Consider the following 7,896-nt stretch of genomic DNA (forward strand, 5'->3'; position numbering starts at 1 on the left):
GTCACAGTGTTTTCACAGTCTCCTATAGTGTTTCATATATTGTGACCACAGTCCCAGTGCTTCCCAGTGTTCCACATTATGTCCACAGTATGTTCTCAGTGCTTTATAATGTGTCTCACAGTGTGTCCACAGTATATACACAGTGTTTTCCAAATTGGTCTCTATGTGTTCGCAGTTTCCCACAGTGTATGTGTTAACAGTATGTACACAGTGTGTCCCACAGTGGTCTCAGTGTGCTCTTAGTCTCACAGTGTTTTCACAGTCTCCTACATTGTGTCCTACACTGTGACCACAGTCCCTGTGTTTTTACAGTGTCTTACAGTATGTCCACAGTATGTTCACATTGTGTTCACAGTATGTTCACAGTGTGTGTCACAGTGTTTTCACAGTGTCCTGCAGTGTCTTCTACAATGTAACCACAGTCCCAGTGTGTTCAAATTGTCCTACAGTGTATCACACAGTATGTTCTCGGTGTTTTATAGTGTGTCCCACTGTATGTTCACAGTGTGTCGCATAATGTGATCACATTTTGTACACAGTGGTCTCAGTGTATTCACAGTTTTTTTACAGTGTGCCCCATAATATGTGACATCAGTTCCAGTGATTTCATAGTGTCCTACAGTATGTTCTAATTTTTTTGCCTCATAGTGTGTTTACAGTGTGTTTACAGTCTTACACAGTGTGTCCCACAGTGGTCCCATTGTGTTTACAGTTCCACGGTGTCTCACAATGTGTTCACAGTGTCCAACAGTGTGTTCACAGTGTGTCCCACATTGATCTCAGTGTGTTTATATTCCCACAGTGTGTCATAGTCCTATCATGTGACCACAGTCCCAGTGTCCCACAGTATGTTCTCGGTGCTTTATAGTGTGTCTCACAATGTGTCCACAGTGTTTTCCAAATTGGTCTCAATGTGTTCACAGTTTCCCACAGTGTATGTGTTCACAGTATGTGCACAGTGTGTCCCATAGTGGTATCAGTGTGCTCATAGTCTCACAGTGTTTTCACAGTCTCCTACAGTGTGTCCTACACTGTGACCACTGTCCCAGTGTTTTCACAGTGTTTTACAGTGTGTCCCACAGTATGTTCTCAGTGTTTTATAGTGTGTCTCACAATGTATTCACAGTATGTTCACAGTATGTACACAGTGTGTCCCACATTGGTCTCAGTGTGTCTCGATGTGTTCACAATGTCTATATAATGTGACCACAGTCTCAGTGTTTTTAGTGTCCAACGTGTGTCCCTCAATATGTTCACCATAACCACAGTGTGTCCCACATACGTCTCAGTATGTTCACAGTCTCACAGTGTGTCTCAGTGTTTCACAGTGTCCTACAATGTGACCACAGTCCCAGTGTTTTCACAGTGTCTTACAGTGTGTTCCACAGTATGTTACCAGTGTTTTATAGTGTGTCTCACAGTGTGCTCACAGTATGTACACAGTGTGTCCTTCATTGTATTTCAGTGTGTTCACAGTGTTCTACGGTATGCCCCATAATGTGACCACATTCTCCTTGTTTTCACAGTGTCCTACAGTGTGTCCCACAGTATGTTTACCATAACTATAGTGTGTCTCACAGTCGTCTCATTGTGTTCATATAGTCCCACAGCGTGTCTCAGTGTGTTCACATTATCCTACAGCGTGTCCTATAGTGTTTTCCGCAGTATGTTCTCAGTGTTTTATAGTGTGTCTCAGCGTGTTTACAGCATGTTCACAGTGGGTCCCAGTTTGTTTACAGTAACCTACAATGTGTCTCATAGTGTTTTCACAGTCCCAAAGTGTGTTCAAAGTGTGGTGGAATTGTATCGCTGTCAAATAAGAATAATTATGGTTTTATGAATAGTTTATGTTAAACTTTAATATTTGTAAAGGGGCACCTGCCTACAAGATTTTAATCTTTGTTTGCTTCTTACCAAAATAATGTTGATTTCCTGTATGAATGTGTAAATTGTATTTATTTCTTGCTACATGCATGTATTTATATATGTTATTTTTCATTGTATTTGAATCATCATATGGTGAATCAAAAATGAAATAAAAAATTGAAATTGAAGTATTGTCCTATTGTAAACAGGATGAATCACATTTTCATATTATAAATTAAGTGTATACATCAGTAAACATTCACTTTGTAGAGGTATCCACAGTGTGAAATGTCCTCACGCTGTTAGATTTGATCATGTCAACGGTATGAAACACGCCTTCATAATAGTCCACCATGCAAAACACACTGTGAATAAACTGTGATACGCTGGGGTTTTTTTTCAGCATTAAAAGAGCGTTGCGATGGCAAAGTCAAATTCGAAAATAAAAGAATAAGGGGATCGCAGTGAACAAACGTCCGTGAAAATATCTTTCTTAAAAAAGAAAATTCGTATAAAGAAATATCGGAGAGAATGCATTTTAAATAGGAATAAGCGGGGACATCCCGATGGTCCGCGGGTCCGACAGTCCGCGGGTCCGTTAGTCCGCAGGTCCGATATAGTCCGCGGGTCTGTTAGTCCGCGGTGTCTAGGTCATATATGACCTTCTAGAATAAATAGCCCCGGGCAATCGCCCCTGAAAACTACCGCAAAGGAACGCATAATCAGTTACCACACAACAGTAATTCAAGCACACATTCACCCCCCCCCCCCTTGAACTGTACACGTATGCTCGTTCCCTAGTTCTCCGGAAAAGTGGTAAATTTTACGAGAAATGAGGGTATTTTAGCATTTTCCCCGGGATTTTTCCCCGACTTTTTTTTAATTAAGGGATATTTTATTTTACTTTTTTGCGGGCTAAATCTCGAAATAGGGTATCGAATATGGTCCAAAAGCCTGTGAAAAGGGGGTTATTTTGCTAGCTCCCTCTTCAAAAACCTGTAATAGGGTGTAATATTCATGCAGCTAATTCCCTTCCAAAGTTAATTTTGACACGGCTTCCCCTACCAATAGGGGGTATCTCTTAGAATCAGGAACAAGCATACGTATATTGTTCACACCCTGAGGGGGGGGGGGGGATTCAATCATAATCGTAGCTCCACACCTACACCAGGCGTGGTTCTAGACTATACGTTTTGGGGGCTTGAGTAATTTTCGACGTTAATTGGTTTATTCTAATACAATGAAAATGGCCTATAATTGTGGGTAGCCTTATACTGACCAAGCAGCTCTTAAACTTAGGGGGCGCCAAATTCATGTTCGACCGGGGACGCAAAATTTACCTGTAATGAGGGGGCGCCAAACTGTACTTAAACCTTAGGGGGCGCCAAATTGATGTTTGTCCGGGGGGGGGGGGGGGCGCCGATCTGATATTTGACCGGGGACGCCAAATTCATGTTTGACAAGGGGGGTAAATTGAAATGGAGCTTGAAATATACTCCCTTTTTTAGATCAGTAGATCAAAAATTTCAGCTCGCGCTTCGCTCTAGCATTATTTGTTCAGTGATATACTTATCATGTTCATAGATTCAAATGTCTTTTTTTATTCCATATATTTTTTCAGCTCGCACTATTGGCATAATTATTGGTTTAATGATATCCCGTATGAATTCAAATGGAGCTTGAAATACCCCTTTCAGATTAGCAGATAAAGATCTCACTATATCCTTATCATAATTTCACACACACTGAGGACTATCGGACCCGCGGACTAACGGACCCGCAGATTATCGGACCGCGGACTAACGGACCCGCCGACTATCGGACCCGCAGACGAACGGACCCAGGGACTATTGGGCAGTAACCGAATAAGCGCAGTAACAAAATTAATTCGGAATGAAAAGATACAGGAACAACATATGAGGAAATAAGATGATAATAACTATAAAAATATGAAAAGGGACGTTAAAAATTTCCTCAGTACAGTTTATAAAGAAATGACTATCACACTGTACTGCACTCGACCCAGGTGAGGTAATGACAGTAATGACAGTAATATTTATTCTCAGAACACCCCAACGGGTATTGGAGAACACAACAACATTTGAAACATATTTACATTTGAATTTTAAACATATTTACAAAAAATATATATGAACAAAAAATACAAACAAGAAACCAACATATTTCACTGAAATATTATGATAACATAATAAGATATGAATAAATTATTTCTTGAATTACTAAATTTTAGAATTAACAGAAAAAAAGTAAAACATAATGCGTACAAAGGCACCAGCAGCAAACTAAATACAAAAATACAACAGTTTATCAAATACTACATATGTGATACTTATATCTATATAGTAATCAAGATAAATTATTAAAAGACAAATAAAACGAAATAAATGAATACTTCTATTCTTTGATTACTCTATCAAAAGCGAAGCATAATTATTTTACAAAATTTAGCCAGATTTAGAAGTGTGTTTAATTTAGCTGTGTTTAATAATTTTTCCATTTTGTAAGTGTTAGGCCTCTTTGTGAAGTAATTGTCTAAATATAATTTTCTCTCTGCTGAAAATGCCGGACAAACAAACAAATAATGGTTCCATCGCCTATAAGTTGTGATTGACACAGATTGCAAATTCTATTATTTCTTTCAACATTTTCATACCTCCCTGTAACTATTGGTAGACGATGGTTTTCACAGCGGAATGTTGAAAAGCATATACGATATTTTTTAGGAAAAACAGTCATGTATTTTTCTAATTCGAGAGACTTTTTATAGATCCGATAATTAATACATTGAGGATTATCATAAATGTGTAACTGTGTAACGGCAGGAAGTAATTCCTGGTAAATGTGTAACGGCAGGAAGTAATTCCTCAAAAAAGTTGTGCGCACCAGAATCGGTACACTAGCTTATCCGGGGTAATAAAGGAGCGCCTTGAGCACCTAGCAAGGTGGATACGTGCGCTATACAAATCCTATATTTATGATATTATTTATTTATTTTATTATCACGTATCAAAGAACGAGGAAGTAATAAATAAATATATTGATTTAACACAATGATATGTCTACTGACGATTCATTTTTTTAGAAAATAATACAATTATAAGAACGATTAAAGAAAATGCCAAGTACGTTATTTTAACTGATTAAGTGAGAAAACTTTGCAATCTGTACATGTATATCAAATATTTGCATTTTAGAGCACGTTTCGACTTGATTGGAATGTAGAATTCGACCATTATCATTTCCACTTTACCACGTTGAGTTATTACTTTTTAAAAGTTGGATGGCTCCGATTTTCATTAATTATTCAATATTAATTCTTTATTTATTTATTTATTTATTTTCATTGTTTTTTTTTTTTTGGGGGGGGGGGGTGCAGCACCCAAGCCCCAGCTTCCACGGCCCCAAGGACAGCGCTGAGTTGGCACACGGGAGGATATTTATATGTTTAACGAAAACAAGTCGTATAAACATTCAAAAGAAAATGAAAATAAATATGTTTTGTTATAACATGTTTGTAAGCAGTCCGCATCATTGGCCTCTACCATTCTTTAAAGTCACGTAAATATAAAATAAATAGTTGCAGATAAATAAAGTGGAGCCAGACCTATCCAGACAGATAAATATACATTGTGAATATTCAACCTTCAGCATTTACAGAATTAGTCTGGTTCATTAAAAATGGTTTACTAAACATGGCTAATAACATTAAAAATAGCCATAGAATACACCGAGATTGACAGAAAATAAATATTACTTGGTTTGATACACAGAAGCATTATGGTGAATGCCTGTTTATCTCAAGTTATGTGTTACAAAAATGTACTGAAATATTGAAATACCCAGACAGGTAAGCATCAGTGCTAGAGTCACTCGAGCGAAAACGACTCTAGACCAACACAAGGAATCGCTCTAAGTAGTGGAAAGTTCAATGTTATGCCTGCGAAAGGGAGATGTTTGTGTCTGTATGTATTTGCATATAGACATAGAACTGATATTAAATAGTTAGAGAGAATGCCATTCAAGTATATTTGGAATTGGAGATGTGATCTAAATCTAATCTAAAACACTGGCGTATAGATAAGAGGGCGTGGAGGGTGCCATGAACCCCATCAAAAGGTTGCAAGACCGAGAAAAACACAGGAGAAAAGAAAAGGAAAATGGTGAAATGTGATATTTTCCTGAATATATTGTCAAAATCGATTCAGCTATTATTCCTTTCCTTTTAAAATTTTAATTACCCCATACACCATTCTTTCGCTCATTTCAGCCACTTGATCAAAATGAATAAAAAAGATATATATATAAAATATATAATACATATTATGTATATATATATCTTTTTTATTCATTTTGATCAAGTGGCTGAAATGAGCGAAAGATCTCGATATAGATGAATGAAGAGAACAATGAAAGGCGTAGCTTATATGAAGATTCCTGGGCACAGCAGCTATCTACGCTTTGGAAAAATTGGTGATGCCGAAAAATCAAACCCGGGCCCCCAGCTTTAAACGCCGGTGCCTTAACCACTAGACCACAGAGACGGGTTAGTGGCTAGGGCGACCCTGATTCGATTGACCGTCAGATAAACAGATTGTCGACACTATCAATTAAATAACCTTTGTCGGGTTTAGGTGAGTTTTGAACAATGACAAGCCGCCAGGTTCCATGACAATTTATTCTACCGACATTTGCTCCACCAACAATTGCTACGCAAAATGTGACAACTGCTCCGCCGATAATTGCTCCACCGATATTTGCTCGGCCGACAAATGCTTCGCGACAATTGCTCCGCCGGTATTTGCTCTGCGAACAATTTCTCCGCCGACATTTGCTCAGGAAACTACGAAATTTGCTCCGCATAATGCGGCAATTTCTCTGCCCACAATTGTTTGGCAAAATGCGACAATTGCTTCGCCGACATTTGCTCCGCAAAATACGACAATTGTTCCGCATAACGCGACAGTTGCTCCGCCGACATTTGCTCCGCATAATGCGACAATTATTGTTCTGCCCACATTCACTCCGCAAAATGCGACAACTGCTCCGCCGACATCTGCTCCTCAAAATGCGACTATTGCTTCACCGATATTTGCTCCATATGATGCTACAAATGCTCCACAGACGTGACCGATAAAATTGTTTGTGGTAAAGGTGCTTTCTTTAATATTTCTTAATTAATTCATTATTTTTTATGCAAACTGACAAAGGGTGGCATTATTATTTTCAGTAACATAATATAACTGCTCTCCATGCACAACGGACCTGAACGCATTTTACATACAACTTGTTAAAATCAAATCAGTAGTTTACATAACACTAAACGAATTTGTATGCAATAACCCAATGATTTTTTAAAACCAACTATAAACAAACAAATTCATCTTTTCCAAGCAATGCAAAGTTAGAATCTGGTTTGGATTCAATGCAATTTTCAAAACAAACACAAAACGAACTGTACTAAATATATCAAATACTGTTGTATCAATATATTACACAGTGTTGTATATAAAAACAAATCAAACAGCGTTTTTATTGTGTAAAGATGTAATATTCTAAAAATTAGAATAAACTGAAAACAAAATCTCATTATTATTACACCAGGCCTTAAATGATTGCATGTCGAGATTTCTCCAGATACATAAATGCCTGGAATGAAATGGAACCCTGCGAAAATATCATATTTAATAAGAGGTAGAATATACCAGTTTGAAAAATCTCAATTTACGTTCGATGGCAATTTTTAAGTTGACAATGCTGATGAAAATGGTGGGTTTAGTAGAACAACTCTTTACATGAAATTCATTATCCTCCTTTATTAGTGAATATGTTGCTCATCGTAGTCTAAATTCAACGTTTTAATATACATGTATATACGTTTCGAAACGTTTTGATACTGTTACCGATCCATCGATTTTCAAGAAAGAAAAAAAACCAGCACGTTTAGAATGTTCGCTCTCTTGAAGGCACTCAGAATTTATTTAAGACCCTATAACAAAAAAATATATATAT

The sequence above is a fragment of the Lytechinus pictus genome, chromosome 15 (genome assembly GCF_037042905.1).
Source record: "Lytechinus pictus isolate F3 Inbred chromosome 15, Lp3.0, whole genome shotgun sequence".
NCBI classification, from domain to species: Eukaryota; Metazoa; Echinodermata; class Echinoidea; order Temnopleuroida; family Toxopneustidae; genus Lytechinus; species Lytechinus pictus.